The following is a 19,489-nucleotide window of genomic DNA, read 5'->3' as shown; positions in this document are numbered from 1 at the left end:
GATCTTTTAACACATCTCCGGCGAACGGCTTCTTCACGCAAAAGAAAAACTCATCATGAAGCGCAGTGAAATTCATCGCCCTATGCGCCGTTGATGGATTGAGGTTGTTCGTTAACTTCATTTTATACGTGCAATTCACACGAGCTCTAAGCGCATGCGAGAATTCTGCGAGTAGTCAAACTTTATTAATGAAACTTTATTAATGATAATTAATTTTTTTCCTTTCTTTTTTCGGTTGGCCGGTCACACGGCTTTCATAGTTTTCAGTTACGTGACTGGTGCGGAGACCTGGAGTATTATTTACATTTTTTATTTAGTTTTATTCATATTTCGATTTTTTTTTTTTTTTACATCGCTCCCCCCCCCCGATGAAACGATATTACCGGTGTCGTCACAAGTCGATTAATCAGTGGGAGAATATTATCACCGTCACATCTCTAGTAGGAATACGCCAAAAACAACAACAACCGCAACATGGAGGGGTTTGCAATAGAGATGTTGTCTTATTTTAATTTTACAATGCCGTCGCGCTGGTATTTACGGCCTCCGGTTTAAAAAATAAATCTCTGTTATATCATATTGTCATTTTCTGCTCGTCCGGCACTTTGCAACAACACAGCATTGTTTCGGCAGCGAGTTTCAACACATTTTATAAACATCAACGTCTGACGTTTACGTTTAACGTGGCGTGAGAAAGTCACATAAACCATGCAAAATCCGATCTGGACTGTGTTTCCCAAAAGCATTGTTAGCCATCTATGTTCGCAAGTTCAGTCGTTATCAGCAGTTCGACGAGTCTGTGTCAACGAGTGCAGAAACCATCGTTCCCACGATCATTCACAAACAGCATCGCAGAGTCGTGTGTTTGCAACGACAGATCTCGACCTGTGGTCAGAAGTTTCTAGATTGCATGACATGTGGACTCAATAAATTCTTATCGTGAGCCAAATAAGCATGTCCTATCCTACAAAAGTCTATATTCAATGCAGCTTGAAACGGATTTGAAACCATTCACACTGTCTAAATCTGATTTGCATAAAAATGGGATTTGGACTGACAGTCTGAGCGAGGCCCGAGAGCGTCTGTGTGTGAGAGGATGACGCTCTTGACCCTGGAGACGACTTCTTCAGTGAATGAAGCACTAATGAACGATTCCCACAATGAAAGACACTACAGATTCAAAGGGGAAAGAAATGGAGGAATCTGAGAGCGAGTGCATGTGATCGCATCGAGATGAAGCTCCGCCACCTGTTATTTAGGTTAAGCTGCGGGCAGAGGACGGGTTCCAGCTGGGAGATCTGTTCACACATGCTCAGCGGCCCAGACACACACATATTAGTTTAATGAAATGTGTACAGATCGTAATTGCAGTAATAAGGGGGTGCTTCCCTCGAGGAGGCCTGCAAAAACAAGCCACATGCAACCAGGCAGAAAAAGAGCGAGAGAAAGACCGACAGTAAAATCGTTCTGTTCCTCTGCTTTCCCGGGACGTATTCGTTGATCACAAACTAACTTGTGCATCTTACATATCATGCATTCAATGTAGTGTATGTGTGTATGTGGTGTTATTAATCTGCTTTAACACACACCATGTGTAAGTTCATAAGTCGACAGCATTGCTGAGTATTTTCTGCTTAAAACTGCAGTGAACCAAAGACAGTCTCAAAAACAATCGCTGGTGTTTCTGACGTCACACACTACCTTGTAACCAATCAGATCAACGTGTGATCGTCCACCAGTGGATCTCTGAGTGAGTGAGTGGAGGCGGGGCTCATTTGCATATTCATAGCACCGCGCATACTAAATGAGGCAAGGGTGTCGAGTTACATTCAAGATATTTTAAGGCACGAACACATTTTTTTCAAGGGAAAAACTTTTAAATGTCATTTTGGTGTCAAAAATGAGTTTTAAGGGATTGAATTGACTACAGGGGGACTTTAATTAGATATAAAAAAATATTAGAGTATGTTTTACAAGACAAAATCTCAGTCTCATACTTTAAAATTATGTTTAATTCAACTTGCTGTTTGTTTGTAATTATTTGTGGAAAATTAAATTGAAAATTTCTAAATGCTTTATGTCAGTATATAATTATCATAATGAAGTTTCAATTGTTTGTGTCCGTATGACCGGCAGGTTTCATGTGTTTCGCCTGCAGACAACTGGAAGCTCCTCGTGATGAAGCAGATTTACATCATCACAGTCTGTTTGGCTCTTAAATACAGAGGAATACAAGTTTATCCACAGCAGCAATAAGCACAGATTTGATTTGGAACACTTGTTCTCTCAGTCACACACACACACACACACACACACACACACACACACACACACACACACACACACACACACACACACACACACACACACACACACACACACACACACACACACACACACACACACACACACACACACACACACACACATTTAATACAATATGCCCTATTTTGAGAAAACGCAGCATCTGTGCTCCATAAATTTGCGAGTGTTATCTTCAGTCAGCTTCACAGAGAAGACAAGAGAGAGAAAGAGAGGAAGAATTCACTCATTTCGAGTGATGTCAGCTGCATTCTAATGTCTGATGATTGCATCTCCTCCTAAAATGTCAAGTGCATTTCCATTTAAAGTGCTTGCTTAAACACCCATGAAGAGGGACACACTGGCGCTCCGTGCATAAAGGCATGAAGGGAATCTCTCAAGAGCCTCCGGCCAGAGGAAAGAAAATCACCTTTTTTCCGCAGCACCTTTAGACAATGCCTGCTAATGCTGCGTTTTCCCCTCAAGACAGAAACCCGTCGCAGACTCTCTGGAGCACCGACACCATCCCACACACACGCACATGTATATATAATTTGTTAACCTCAAAAGACAGGAGCCGTATATTACATATATTATCTCCCTGCAGCGTTGAGTCATCGTTTCAGTCTATATTCCACCATTCATAGTGTGAGAAATTCCAATTTGAACATGCATAATTAAATTCCCACCTGCTAAGTTCAGTTTTTCCGACTGGTTATTGAATATTGCAACACTCAAATGTAATTTTTTTTTTCAAAGTAAAATTCACAATATTAAACTTTCATAGATCTTAGTTAAGGTGAGTGAACTAAATAATATGAGTTTCCCAAACAAAAAATTTAGTTTCCCCATAAAGTTATGAAAACTTGTCGTTCAAAACATCCAGTTTTTAAGTGTTTTCCTGGATATGTGAATGTTAAAGTCCCACTGTAGTTAAAGGAGCATTTCACCCGTGGGAACATTAATCTTTATTGAAAGTGGGTCATATATGTAGTCGAAATGTAAAATAATTTTCGAATTTAGTGCCTTCTTGACCGAGAAAAGACAGAAAGTAACATTAGGGCATGTTTGTATGAAAGACAACAACTCCCACAATGCACCACATTGCAAAGCTCCGCAAGCCACTCCCACTAATCCAGAACGGCGCGTGTGAGGTATCCGCCAATCAGAGAATAACTCTTCCGTCTACAAAGCTAGCTAACCACCAGAGCTTGAACTTAATTTCACACAAACATTAAAGTTAGTTGGCAAACTCATTAGTGAATTACTCCTCCTTTGTATTTCTTTTGAAATGGTGAGTTATTGCATGGTACCGGGATGTTCAGTCAGAACATATGCGGTGCGGGACTATGATGGTTCACAACACAATCCTCGTCTGATTCAGAGATTTCGTCCAGGAGAAATTGGCATCGTTGAAATTCTTTGCAGCAGACGACTCTATCTCTGTGTCCGTATGCGCACCGGCACCACCAGTCCGCCCCAGCTCGAGCCGGTCCACCCCAGTCCGCGCTTCTCGTCCGCGACAGGCAGGTCTTCTGCCGCCGGCGCCTCCTGTTCCTCCATCAGCCTCGGCTGCTCTTCGCTAACGCTATATTGCTCTTCTTCCATATCATATTGAGTACCTTCCACCATTGTTGTAACTTCACATCTGGCTCACAGCGCCTGTTAGCTTAAGCCACGTTTCCACCGCGGGAACTTTCCCCAGGAACTAGGGACTGTGGGCTGGTACTCGGTGTGTTTACACCGCAGGGTCTAAATGAAGTTCCGGGTAAATATTTCCCCCTCCGAAAGTCCCTGCTGGCGAAGTGGTACTTTTTCAAAGTTCAGGAACTTTCGGGGGCGGGACTTGTGCGCTGAACATGCTGATTGGTTGTGTTCACGCCGCATTTTGATTGGATGACTCCACGCAGCATTCTATTTTAACCGCCATTTTTAAAAATCTATTGCGGTTCGGCTTCATGCAGTAAGAGTCGTCTGCAAATATGGAATTATTATTTTTTTTAAAACACACACAGCTGGACCGACGACGAGGTGCAGGCTTTATTAAGCGTATTTGTGTAACAGGAAATTTTCTGCGCGTTCGTCCAGCCATCTCACGGTCAATGTCCGCATCGTCTAATTTTATAGCATTACGAGCTTTCTGAACTCGCTTTAGTATCAGCGCTCGTCTCTTTTCTGCCGTTTTATTAATTACCTCATTAGTAAACCAATACATCACAAACAACCTCAGCACAGTTTGAATCTCCTCCATACTTATTATAAATGTGGCGCTCAAAACTGATTACTGTCCGTCACAGACTGGGAGGAGCCGTCGCGCGCAGTTATAATCTTCCCGGTACTTTAGACCGCGGTGTAAACGCAGAAAGCAACCGGTCTGGGGCAAAAAAAGTTCCTGGGACAAATTGTTCCGGGTAATTTCGGTGGAAACGCAGCTTTAGCTTCCAAACAAGATGGAGGATATTGCTTTTAGTTTCAGAAAGTGAAGTCCCACCCACTGATCTGTGATAGGTCTGTAGCGTGAGTGGGTCCCTCCCCCTGGATAAACGAGGAACGAGTGTTTGTAGTCTCAACCTCTCTACAAAGATATTTGACTTCCTGCTTAGAATGACGCAAAATGACAATTTTTACATCATTATAAGCAGGAACTGCAACACTAAAATCCTTATTACTCCCTTCTCAGGGGAAAATGAGGGAATAATGCATGACCATTCAAAAATATGACTGGGTTTCTAACGATACAAAGCTTAATGCAAATGGGTGAAGTGTCCATTTAATGGTTTTATCCCTTAAAACTCATCTTTGATCACCAAAATGACAAGTTTTTTCCTTAAAATAGCTTGAATGTAACTCGATTTAATACCCTAAAAAAACTATAAAGCCACAAAATAAATAAATAATTAAAACCCTAATTGCATTAGAGAGCAGCATGAAGGATTATAGCGAGATCAGACGAGACCAACGATATTTCATTTTGAGTCATTAAACGTGTAAAATGACACGCTTGAATAAAACTAGAGCTCAGTTACGTGAACAACGCCAACCTGTGCCAACTAATGCGAAGAACCTCCTCCACCATCCATCCATCACACACACCTTTTCCTGAGGCCTATAAACAGCATAAATGATGCGTTGTGTGGAAGCATCATAAGGGAGATTTATCGAGTGACACGTTTCGCCGTGCATCAGCCCTCTCGTCTGATACATTTTATTTAATTAGGTTGCTGATGTAGAAATGTTTTCCGTGATGAAAAGGTAAAGGCACCATAAACAACCAGCATAATGACAGCAGTTTAATGTCCAATTAGATTAAAAGGGTCTGAGAAACAACGGCGCATTGTAGACGGACGCCTTAAGAGACGTTGATGGAAGCGAAACGGATTCATTTGTCCCATCAAAACATGTCTTATCAACAGCTCTGAACTCATCCGAACTCAGGATTGATTAAAAACCATGTCAAAGTAGTAGTCTGTAAAGTTTATAGGTGCATTTATATGCATTCAACGCCCTTCTGATGCAGAACTTTGCAGCGTGAATGACACCGGGGGAAGAAATTGTGCATTTCACATGGAAATTGCTAGTAAATTTCACAAATAATTACAACCTGAAGCCAAAATATGCCAATAACACGACAGAAGCTGCCAGAGGTCATGTAGATGCCCGTCGTCAGGCTCCTCCCATCATCCAGAACTGACCAATCACACGCCTTCTACTAATCAAACTTCAGTCTGAGACTCTCCTCAGGAGAAGGACTGAAGAACGTGACCCACATCAGAAGCATCTGGCTACAAATCAGCCTCATTTAAAGTCCCCCTGTGGTGAAAATCAAGCTTTTTAATGTTGTTTATATGTCTATGTGATGTTATTAATGTGCAAATTCATAAGTCGACAGCATTGCTGAGTATTTTCTGCTTAAAACTGCAGTGAACCAAAGACAGTCTCAAAAACACGGTTTGAAATCGCTGGTGTTTCTGACGTCACACACTACCTTGACCAATCAGATCAACGTGTGATCGTCAACCAGTGGATCTCTGAGTGAGTGAGTGGGTGAGTGGAGGCGGGGCTCATTTGCATATTCATAGAACCGCGCATAGTAAATGAGGCAAGGGTGTCGAGTTACATTCAAGATATTTTAAGGCATGAAGACATTTTTTTTTTATATGTAATTTTGGTGATCAAAGAATAGATTTAAGGGATACAATTATTATTATTATTAACTTATTCAGAGACACAGGTGGACAAACTGAAATCAGCTCTTTCAACACCATCAATATCAATATTAACGCTTCATCTGTTTCTGTTGTATGATAAAACAAGGCCACTGTCGTCTCTGGTTTGCTCAGTTGAGGTTTAAAAGACACTTAATATTCGGTATAACACTGTAGAGCTCTAGGCCTAGAGAAATAAATGTGACTTTATAAGAGCTTAAATCTGCTCTACTAGATAAAGAAGACATTTAATGTGTATTTTTTCAGAGCAGTGTGACAGAAACCTGAACGGACCACAAACATTTACCGTTTCTCAGTCTCATCTGACCTATAAAAATCATCTACAAACCACCAACAGTCTCTCGAAGCTCCGATCAGTTCGTTCATATGGTTCGAATCGTTCTTAAAAGTTTCTTAATTTTAATTATTTAAAGAAAATCAGGTTTGAATTAATGATTCAATGACTCACTCATAACGACTTCACTTTTTTCCTTACTGGATGAATCAAGTGTTTTTGAACGAATCTCTTTAATGAATGACTAAAGGGATACTTCAGGATTTAGCATTAAGCTTTATATCAGTAGAAAACCTGCAGTATTTTCGAATGACCGTGCTTCCCTCCCCCATGTCCCGCTGAGACGAGACATTTATGTATTTTTTATCTGGAAAAAATCCTCAGATGACGCAAAAATCTTCATTTTGCATCATCTGAGGATTTTTTGGCCAGAGGCGAGAGACTACAGTCAGTAGGAGGCGCTAGATCCGCATGTCTTCAGCCCACCTCACACTCACAGAATGTAATAGTGTCAGCCATCTTTTATTCGGAAGCTAAGCTAACAGGCTCTTGTTCTGTGGAGAAAGCTGAGTAGTAGCGGTGACCATCCTCTTTTTCCCGGTCCGGCCGTCGAGATCACCCAAAATGTCCGGGATTCGGCTTTTGCTTTCTGCGGTCGCCATTCATTGTTTACATGCTCACCTTTGGTTTCAATCTAACTGAACTTATCCCGATCGGTGAATCTGACTGTAGTGTTTACATGAACGCTAAACAAGTGATCGGTTGATGTGCGTTTTAACATTGCTAAGAAAATTCCCGCTCCTCCGTGAGAGATACGAGACCGGTGCGTCTCACAGGCGCCGCTCATCAGTGATCCCGCCACCGGCCTCGCGCCGTTCTCCCGCGGCCGTCAGTCTCGCGCCGTTCTCCCGCGGCCGTCAGTCTCGCGCCGTTCTCCCGCGGCCGTCAGTCTCGCGCCGTTCTCCCGCGGCCGTCAGTCTCGCGCCGTTCTCCCGCGGCCGTCAGTCTCGCGCCGTTCTCCCGCGGCCGTCAGTCTCGCGCCGTTCTCCCGCGGCCGTCAGTCTCGCGCCGCTCTCCCGCGGCCGTCAGTCTCGCGCCGTTCTCCCGCGGCCGTCAGTCTCGCGCCGTTCTCCCGCGGCCGTCAGTCTCGCGCCGTTCTCCCGCGGCCGTCAGTCTCGCGCCGTTCTCCCGCGGCCGTCAGTCTCGCGCCGTTCTCCCGCGGCCGTCAGTCTCGCGCCGCTCTCCCGCGGCCGTCAGTCTCGCGCCGTTCTCCCGCGGCCGTCAGTCTCGCGCCGTTCTCCCGCGGCCGTCAGTCGCGCGCCGTTCTCCCGCGGCCGTCAGTCTCGCGCCGTTCTCCCGCGGCCGTCAGTCTCGTCACGCTCGCCGCCGTAAACATGACGGCGACTGTAGAACGCAAAAGCCGAATCCCGGACATTTTGGGCCAATCCCGGGCAGACTCGTCACGAAGACTCGCTAGTAGCCTAGCCTTGTTGTGTAACTGCGCTCTTACCGGGAGGCGTGGATTGGGAGTGGCCTCGTAGGGCAGCGAACCAAGTGCATTCTGGGAGTTGTTGTCTTTCATCCACATGAGGCAAAAAAAATTTTTCTGGCTTTTCTCAGTCTAGAAGGCTCCAAATTAAAAAATAATTTCACATTTCTACTACATAAATGACTCATTTTAAACACACATTCATCTTTCCAGAGGTGAAGTATCCCTTTAAATTACAAATAAATTTTTAACAGTCACGTGTCGCCACCTACTGGTGTTACAAATGTAATTGACACAATCTTTATTTGAAGTGTCAAGTTACTTTCAAAAAGTGATTTACTCTATTTGATCGCTACCATAGACATCAGTGTTTATATCTAAACTATAATATCCCAGTACTTTTGTGACAATATGAATTATTGTAAGACAGAAATAATGAGACTGTGTGGTTGAAAAGTGTCATATCCAATCACGACGTGGCTTAATGCCTAGTTAACTATTGTTTGTGTGTATAGTTAATGAGCACGCATTTCTAAAATTAATATGCATAAGGGTTTCATGACTTTTATTACTTCATAATGGAATTAAGACATTGATTATGAGAGCAGACGAGATCCTGTAATCACGGCAGATCATTACCGCACAGATCAAGAGCAGCGCTCCTCTTCAACGCAAGATTACGGTAATTAAGCCTCCCGTCCCGCGAGAGCCGCTAACCAACACCTCCGTCAAACTAACTACTCTTCTCTGACACGGAAGGTCGACGCACAGATGCCGAGCTTCAGATCCATTCGCCGCAGATACTCATGCGTTCATTGATTCGCTGTAACCGTCACAGATCCGCAGATGCAGAAGCACTGATGTCTCAGCAACACAAACTGTCTGTTCTCGTACTTTAATCAATGTTATCGTTTCACACAGACGGCTCATAAGTGCTTCAGTTTTACCCCACTGGCAAAATGATTTCTGAACTGTCTGCACTTTTAACTGCTGTGGCATTAGTTTATCTACAGCAGCACAATGCGGACGCACTAAAGACACGGAACAGATTGTGATTATAAAGGCTGTTTAATGCTGGAATCAGACCAGCAATTAGACGAGCTCCTAAGAAGGTTCCCGTTAAGTTATAAAAAAACTTTATTTCTGAGTGTTTTCTATGAACATTAAGGGCATTTGATCATTTTGCAAATATCATGGGAATGTTCTCTGAACGTTGTAAAATGAGTACAAGAAGCAAAGTTTAGACGTATGAAGTCACCCTGTGTAAAATCCAGTTTCTAATGTTGTTTATGTGTGTATGTGGTGTTTTTAATCTGCTTTAAGACAAACCATGTGTAAGTTCATAAGTGGACAGCATTGCTGAGTATTTTCTGCTTAAAACTGCAGTGAACCAAAGACAGTCTCAAAAACACGGTTTGAAATCGCTGGTGTTTCTGACGTCACACACTACCTTGACCAATCAGATCAACGTGTGGTCGTCAACCAGTGGATCTCTGAGTGAGTGAGTGAGTGGAGGCGGGGCTCATTTGCATATTCATAGAACCGCGCATACTAAATGAGGCAAGGGTGTCGAGTTACATTCAAGATATTTTAAGACATGAAGGAAAAAAACAAAGCAAATATAGTTAAAACAGTAAAATATAATTCAAATGTAAATCATCTGTTTTCTATGTGAATATACAGTAAAGTGTAATTTATTTCTGTGATCAAAGCTGAATGTTCAGCATCATTACTCCAGTCTTCAGTGTCACATGATGCTTCAGAAATCAGTATAATATGATGATCTGATGCTCAATTAACATTTATGATTATTATCAATGTTGAAAACAGTCATATTTGTGTTGAAACCATGATGCATTTTATTTCTCATGATTCTCTGATGAATAGAAAGTTCAAAAGAACAGCATTTATTTGAAATAGACATCATAAAATGTCTTTACTGTCACTTTTGATCAACTTAATGTGTCCGTATTAAAAATATTAATTAGCATGTATATATTCCCTGATCAGCACTGGCTACTGAACGGAAACGCAAACACTGAAGTCCTCAAAAGAGCCTCGTCTAATCATAATCTAGAGCAGGAGGCGTTTAGCAGATGAGAGGAGGAGAACAGAGGAGTCGCTACACTGTATACCGGGTCCGCTGGGAATCGAGCGCAAGGAAACAATCCACTGCGGACTGATACGGGGAAAAAAGTTAATTACACAGGTAAGCCTCGGGGTTCATGTAAAGCGCCTGTGGAAGAGGAACAACCTCCATCGACGACCCCGAGCTACACTCGCTGCTTACCGAGACAGAAAATGTGATTGCCTTTGGAATTTCACCGGAAAATTTGTATTTTAGCTTCAGGACACAAAGTCACTCGGAACGCATTAGAATAACGGCGCGGTTTTAGATTGGGGGGCGGGGAAAGGGGCGGAGCTACAGCCAAACTAGATTTAATTTGGAGACTTTTTAGAATTGCAACTGATTGCTTGATATTAAAACTCAGAGGAGATGTCGGACGTCAAATAGTTTGAATACAAAGTAAATGATCTTACCTTTCTCTAGTAAAGTCTGAGACAGTAAACGCAGTAAAACCCTGATTGATGAATTAAGACTGCCAGTGTTTATATAATCCACACTGAATTATTGTTAATATTGTTAATTCAACACTGGGAGATTTACTGATTGACCAGAATCTCTGGAATATTTATGGTGATCATTAAGGCAACTAAACACTGATTATTTATCTTTCTAACAAAAAAATCCATTGGACAAAAACTCATAAATTGCTCTGTATGTCTATCACTCACAGGCTTGTTTTCATTCACGTTAAATACACCATATAAAGTCCTCGAGAGTGACAATTGGATGCTTCTAACTACACAAACACTGCAAAGAAATTATTTCTTGCTCAGTTTGTCTTGTTTTCCAGCACAAATATCTAAACGTTGATAATTTACTGAAGAAGCAAAATGACTGAAGTCTTGTGTTCTTGAAAATGCATGAAAATTAAGTGAGTTTGTGCTTAAAACAAGAACAATCCGAAAATATGGGTTAGGGTTTTTAGCTTTTAGCAATCTGCTTTTTAGCTTATTTTAACTCAATCTAGTTTCTAAACGACACTGTTCACAGCGAACATTCAGATCCGAGAGCAGTTGTCATGTATAGATATGAAACTTTACAGCCACACAGTATGATTATTTCTGTCTTACAACAATTAATATTATCACAGAAGTACTGGATAAAACATTTATCAGAAAACAAGACTTATATCTTCAGTCATTTTGCTTCTCCAGTAGGCCTTCATATATCTTGACTTAAGAATGTTTAGATGTTTGTACTGGAAAACAGCTTGATCTCATGCATTGTTGCAAACTAAAATGCAATGCAACTTATGTTATATAGTTATATATTGACTAAACTTTATAGCTTTTCTCAATCAGATCATCACCAACTATGTGAAGAGAATCTCTTTAATGAATGATTCACTGATCAATTGTGACCTGATCCAGCAAAATGAATCACAGTGACACAAATTTCAAAATTGAGATTTTGGTAGGCTATTAATGGAAAGAGGAGACCATACGCTTTCAAATGATATCCTAGTCAAATACATACCTTGAATGGTTGTAAAGATATACACATATGGATTATGGTCGTCTGCCCTCTTTTTCCAATTGAAAACCTGAGAAAATCGCTTTTAAGGTTTTTTGCCCGTTTTTTGTTGATATCTTTCAAAATATAATAAACTAAATAAACTATTTAACTAAATAAACTATTTATTTTACAGCTTAATTTGACCAAAGACATTAATATATAACACAACATTTCTCAAATGAATAATATTGAATCTTTCTGAGGAGATCTTGAGCTTGTTTACACAGAGCGCTGCGAGTCTGACAGGAGGATGGCTGGACCAATCGCGTGCCGGTCAGTCGAAGCGGGGCTTCCCATTGATCAGCGTTTGTGTACATTTCTAAGCTTTTTGATTGGTTCTATACAACACCATATTTGGAGAGCAGAGATCGTGACGCTTCAGGGGATACCCGAGACATGCTCAGAGGTGACAAGAGGAGTTGAGAAAAACTATGTTCATTTCCAGAGAATTTAGGATAACTTTGTGAACTTTAATAGTCATTTAAATACCTTTACTCAATTATCTGGACTACGAAACTTTGGGAGATTATGTTTTAATATCTGTTTTTTTAAATTAGCAAAACATTTTTTAAAAAATATTATTTCATTGTTTTTCCACATAATCTTCCGACTCATTTCGCCAGATCGGGTCACAATTTATTTTTTAACAGTCACGTGTCGCCACCTACTGGTGTAACAATGTAATGGATACAATATTTATTTGAAGTGTCAAGTTACTTTCATAAGGTGATTTACTCTATTTGATCGCTACTATAGACATCAGTGTTTATATCTGAACTATAATATCCTAGTACTTTTGTGATAATATGAATTACTGTAAGACAGAAATGATGATATGTGTGGTTGAAAAGTTTCATACATGGCAAATCTGAATGTTCGCTGTGATCGTGCTTGTCACGGTTTAATAGAAACATGAGAATCAATGTTATTTAGGAATTAGATTGGGTTTGTGTTTGAATCGAGATCTTTTAAAGTATAATCAAGTCACAGTCGTATGGTTGTCGTCTCGTTCAGCTCGGCAGCCGCGCGATCATTAGCCACACTGAGTCGGTGACACCGTAACCTTACAGTTGTTGCCAGATTTGTCCCTGCGAGAAAATCATCTGTCCCTATGAACTCTGACTCGGAGCAGTCGCGTCCACTCAAGTGAAATCTGTCACGCGCGGCTCGTCCATTAGTGCGACAGAATGTCGGTCGATGGGGAAATATATCGGTTCCCCCACGGCGCGCGAGCCAAAAGCCTCACAGAGCCGTAACAAGCCGAGTCCGCTACCAATGACCTCATGATGATCCGTCAGCTTACGGTGTCACTCACTCCATCTAATGCAGACGGACGACACACTATCTGAGAAGACGAGTGAGACGGAGAACTCCTATGACTTAATAAAGACAGAGATAAAATAACACGGCGCAGCTGTCTTTGTGATGAGTGACGATAATCACAGACCCGTCTCGTTTCTATCAGACGAGCAACTACTGTATGAATTCATCAAGACCTCCTCACTAACTTAACCTTGACATATGAAATAATTGGCAGAAAAATCAATTTTGTGAACATTGAGACCAAAATAAAAAGCATGTATGTTTTTTGTTGAGTATCATATGATTCATCAGGCCTTTACGGCTCATATATGGTGAGAATATAGAGGAACAAACTGCTTGATTTTATTCTGAGGCCCAAACCGAGCAAAAACATGATTTTTTGCTGCAGATGCAGATATTTATATGAAATTATGATGTTTGTCATGTAAATCAATGAGATCTTTATAACAGATACTTACATAAAATGCATATATCAATATCTGCAAATAATAAGTCTTAGTAAGATGATATTGAAATGCTTAGTTTTAATATCTGTAGTTTTGAAACATAATGCAATGCAATAATGATTGAGAGATGAACAAATAAACCTTCCTCAAAAGCCTGATAATCATATTTGATACTCATGATTTTTATAATAAATGATGACTAACAATATCAAAGTTATTCTCACGTTTACTTGATCATATCAGAGCAGATTTGACAGCAGAAAGAAACGTGAAGCTTGAGCTTTTTGTACAATTAAGACTTTTACTTGATAAAAGAGTCTAAACTCTCAATCGGAGACAGAAGGACTGGAGATCGAGTGCGACAGGTTTATCAGATCATGTTCATCATTTAGAGGCTTTAAAAATATGATACAGTAGCTTTATAAGGATTATAAAGGCTTATGTCATGATGAATGTTAATTATGTCATGCTGAAATTATATTCCAGTCACAAGATATCATCATTAGGAGTCAAATTAGGGCTGGGCGATATGGCCTAAAAAAAAAAATCCCCGATTTTTTTACAAAATGCTGTAAACATACAGAGCCCTGTCAGCTTGTATTATTATTATTATTAAAGGTTAAAAATAACATCTCAAATTAAATTTAATGCGTTTTTTATAATGACAACGTTATAATATTTTAATGATATAGGCTAGGTAAAAATATAATAAATATGTAATATAGTTATCATATTTAGCAAAATACTCCTCTCTATAGCCATTTTTCAACTAACAAGTCTAACAACATCGCTACAAGTCCAACTAGCGTGCTATGGTCATTAAATGGCTTTCGACTGGTCGAGACTGTTTTCCAAAGATGGCTCCTGTCTGTATATGCGACGTGTACTGTCTTTATAAAGTATCTTCTTATTAAACTGTCTGTACACTTACACAGTTCTTAAAGCTTCGGTTTGCATGTAGGGACCCTCATGATGCTACCGTGTTAGTGTGAGGCTAGTTTGAGCCTTGTTATCGGTATTAACTAGCGATTTCTTTTTACTTATTCTATGCCCCATATACTAGCGTTATAAGCTAATCAGTTTTTAGAGATAAAACTCTTTACATTCGATTATCATGAAAACACATCCCAGAGAACGGTCGACTCGGTAAACACGTGTTATTAACCCCTATAGTTCATTTTGCGCCGGAATTGTCCTTTAAGCATCAGAAACATTATAAACACAGGGCAAAAATAACAAAACATGAACTCAGCCACTGTAGATCTGCTTCAATAAAGCTTTACTCCACGTTTGAGAGTTTAATCTTATAATTCATCCGTCAATGTGCATCAGACGACTCTAAATGCCACCAGCTAGACACTTCTGCTGTGAAATTTCAATAATAGGCTATATTTATTTATTATCATTTTGATATATTGCTTTAGCAAAGACTAATCTCTTGAGAACATCAATAAAATTAATATGCAAGTTATATTATATTGCATTCTGATTGGGTGGGACCCTGAAGCCCCGCCCACAATTCCACTAGTGCAAATGAAAGTCCCGTGCAATAAACATGATTTATTTTTTCCACTGCCTTGATTAACATTTACTTGATTATACAGGAAAATACAGAACAATCACAAATGAGATCTCGTTGATAATATATTTCAATTGTTTCTCTTAGATTGCAACATGATGAAATGGAAAACCAAGTCTCTTAACATTATACATTAACTCTCTCAACGATCTCCATTAAGTCTCCTGAGACGTGAAGAACATTTGAGCAACACATTTTTCCCCTCAGCGTATTATAAAGATGATAACTAAGCTTTAAAATGAATGTGTTCAGCATGAGAGTCACGCAACCTCGTCGTTCTGTTGCTCTTGTAGCATCTTTTTCAGATGAATGTGAAGTGAAGTGGCACAGCCTCAGGCGGCTCATCTTTTCTTAATTTAGCTGCTTCCCCGAACACCTGCCTGACCTCTGACCCCTGACCCCTGAAGGACGGGATGGGTCAGATGCAGAGAGCTGAAGAGTTTGTAAAGAGAATATAAGATGGCAGCAGGTGCAGAATGTTTGTTTACAGAGACTTTCCGGATTCTTCATTAGCAATATTCAAGCTGACGGGGAACCTTGAAGGTGACGATACACAGGGCAACTTTTTGAGCAATGTTGCTGGGCAATCTTGGGCACTTTCCCATTGAAAATGGGCAATAAATTTCCATCTGGATAATTTAGATTGGTCGTGGGCCCAGTGTTTGGGTAGTTTTTGTGTTGCCCAGATCCTGGGTCAGACATAACAACCCAGTGTTTGGGTAGTTTTTGTGTTACCCAGATCCTGGGTCAGACATAACAACCCAGTGTTTGGGTAGTTTTTGTGTTACCCAGATCCTGGGTCAGACATAACAACCCAGTGTTTGAGTAGTTTTTGTGTAACCCAGATCCTGGATCAGACGTAAATACCCAGTGTTTGGGTAGTTTTTGTGTTACCCAGATCCTGGGTCAGACATAACAACCCAGTGTTTGGGTAGTTTTTGTGTTACCCAGATCCTGTGTCAGATGTAACAACCCAGTGTTTGAGTAGTTTTTGTGTTACCCAGATCCTGGGTCAGACGTAAATACCCAGTGTTTGGGTAGTTTTTGTGTTACCCAGATCCTGGGTCAGACATAACAACCCAGTGTTTGGGTAGTTTTTGTGTTACCCAGATCCTGGGTCAGATGTAACAAACCAGTGTTTTTTAGATTGTATGCAACAGATGAAAACATCTCATAAATGGACCTGCTCGCTTTTGCATCCTGTCAAACAACTGAATTTTGTGAATCAGATTTAATCTCAGTTCAGTGTAAATATTTCACATGCTCGCGAATCCTTGTGCACAGTCTGTTCTGTTTCATAATTCACACAGGCCAAGCTCTTACAATCTCAGCTAATGCTCAAACCGGATGTGACAACTTTACTCTCAACTCAAAAAGGTCTGCAAAGCTTTGAAGATCAAAGTGCACGAAAATTAAAGTTATTGTCCCCTAAAATAAAGAAGTGATTCTGCTGAAGCGAGTCATCAGCCATTCCAGTCTCACTTACTAGCTAATTTGCATAATGCCCGCCTCTGGTTTTGATTGGCTGAACAGCGTCTCTTAGCTCCGCCCTCAAACACTGTAGTGTATCTGAGACTGGAAGAGTTTGGTTCGTGTTGTTCATGTCGAGAAGACGCTGTTTTCTGCTAACAAAGCAAATCCATTTTGATGCATTTCAAAAGGACGAGACTTGCGCTGGTATTGATACAGAAAAACCTACACCATCATTCATATTACTGTGTATCAAGTGCTGAGGAAGAGCCTGACCAATCAGAGCAGAGTAGATAAATCACAACAGACTGGGTCATCTGACCAATCAGAGCAGAGTAGACCAATCACAACAGACTGAGCCATCTGACCAATCAAAGCAGAGTAGACCAATCAACACAGACTGGGCCAGCTGACCAATCAGAGCAAAGTAGACCAATCACAACCGACTGAGCCATCTGACCAATCAGAGCAGAGTAGATCAATCACAACAGACTGGGTCATCTGACCTATCAGAGCAGAGTAGACCAATCACAACAGACTGGGCCATCTGACCAATCAGAGCCGAGTAGACCAATCACAACAGACTGGGCCATCTGATCAATCAGAGCAGAGTAGACCAATCACAACAGACTGATACCAGCTGACCAATCAGAGCAGAGTAGACCAATCACAACAGACTGATACCAGCAGACCAATCAGAGCAGAGTAGACCAATCACAACAGACTGATACCAGCTGACCAATCAGAGCAGAGTAGACCAATCACAGCAGACTGATACCAGCTGACCAATCAGAGCAGAGTAGACCAATCACAGCAGACTGATACCAGCTGACCAATCAGAGCAGAGTAGACCAATCACAGAAAAGAGCTGATGCTCCAATGAATGTTATGAGAAAATTAAAGTGTTTTTTGACCTTGGATGCGTGTGAACCTGTTGTAGGAGACGCCAAAACAACATTAGGAAGCTTTAAAATACCATGATAGGAGCACTTGAACTTAACATGTGGTTGTTTGAGTTATTCAACCTGATGAAGTAGTTTTGCTTCAGGATCCACACAAATTGCGACGAACACCAAAGTAATAGGAGTAAAATTGTTTAGCATCCCATTTTTTGGGTCACGACCACCAATTTATGTTGTAAGAATCACGTTTGATTAGGTCGGGAAGAAGAACTGATTCCATATTATAAAAATACTCAAAGTAAAAATGATTTTCATCAGATTACAAGAACCATGAACAGATCATGAATGCCTTGATTCAGTGTTGATATACTTTGCGTTGATATACTATGATATCCTATGCGGCCCTATATCTGCTATAACCACACTATGCAAGTTTGCCAGACTGGGTCGCGTTTCTGTAGTTCGAATGAGACATAAGAAAACTACAAATTAGTAGCAACGAGCGAGCGACGGTAGGCTGCGTAGGCTAAATTATTTACGACAGCGGTAATGGACAATTCCGCTTCCAACCTGTAGGGCGACCGAAGAGGAAAAGTTATTTAGTTTTGCTTTAACTTAAGTGATGAAAATGTGTTTCTTTTTGTTTTTTAGAAGTTTTAGCTAACAATACTCCTGCCTTGATTGAATGCTTCTGATGTGAACAGAACACCATTAAAAAAATAGTTTAGCAAAACTCTCTCCCTTCACATTCAGTTCAGATTGTAAGTCCATGCTGCTAAACGAAGGTTTAAAAACAGAACAAGTGATTGCCTGAGTCGAGACCACTAAAATAGCAGTACTTGTCGTTTGCGTGAGTGTACTTATGGCTTCATTAGGCGTATTGTCGTGTACCTTCGCCACCCACCGGCAACCATTTATACACTCACCTGGGAAGTGATTCAAACAGGCGAGTCCCTGTGTTCTTCTCAGAGCGGGCCGTTTGGAGGGGTGACGTTCGTTCTCCAGGTAGAGTCCCTGTGGACAAGGTGGACACATTAATGGCCATCTGCTCAGAGAGACCCAGTCAACGGCTCTTTAATGAAGACGAATGTGAGGTGGGCCGGTCCAGGAGGCGATCAGCGGGGGTCTAATGACACACCTTCAGCTGCTAACCTGCCACCCCACTGTGACTGATGGGGAGAAACACTCACACACTCCTCAGGATCCACTCAGGAGATCCTCCAGTACCACAAGAGCACATGCTCCACACTGCAAAAAAAAAAAAGATTTTTGAAATTCAGTGAGGTTGTGTTTCAAACAAGAACACCATAAAAAATCTCAGACCTCTCCAACTCAATTTCTAGTGATTGGTCACAGCTACATTTTTCAATTGGCCTGATTGCATTTCTGTGCATTTCATTTTTAACAATCTGTTAAAGTCCCTCTGTAGTCAATCATTTTGTCCCTTGGAACTAATCTTTGATCACCAAAAATACATATTTAAACGTTTTTAAACGTAATGTCTTAAAATATCTTGAATGTAACTCAACATCCTTGCCTCATTTAGTAAACACGGTTCTATGAATATGCCAATGAGTCCCGCCTCCACTCACTCACTCACTCTCACTCACTCAGAGATCCACTGGTTGACGATCACACGTTGATCTGATTGGTCAAGGTAGTGTGTGACGTCAGAAACACCAGCGATTTCAAACCGTGTTTTTGAGACTGTCTTTGGTTCACTGCAGTTTTAAGCAGAAAATACTCAGCAATGCTGTCCACTTATGAACTTACACATGTGTGTGTTAAAGGAGAACTCCGGTCAATTTTAACATTGAGCTCAATTTTTTGTAAATT

The 19,489-nt window shown here is 40.9% G+C and overlaps 1 long non-coding RNA gene across 1 annotated transcript in view; it reads right to left on the bottom strand.

The window, feature by feature from the left end:
- Positions 1-19,489, bottom strand: part of LOC306991637 — a 54,959-nt gene that overhangs the window by 33,854 nt on the left and 1,616 nt on the right. Inside the window, exons 2-3 of the long non-coding RNA XR_013796139.1 lie at positions 18,844-18,901; positions 18,580-18,667 (exon numbers count right to left, since the gene is read on the bottom strand). This is a non-coding gene — a long non-coding RNA (uncharacterized lncRNA). The remainder of the gene's footprint in view (positions 1-18,579; positions 18,668-18,843; positions 18,902-19,489) is intronic.

The sequence above is a fragment of the Phoxinus phoxinus genome (genome assembly GCF_949152265.1).
Source record: "Phoxinus phoxinus genome assembly, chromosome: 23".
Classification (NCBI taxonomy): Eukaryota; Metazoa; Chordata; class Actinopteri; order Cypriniformes; family Leuciscidae; genus Phoxinus; species Phoxinus phoxinus.
The sequence above is the reverse complement of the archived record's forward strand: the minus strand, read 5'-3'. Positions and strand labels throughout refer to the sequence as shown.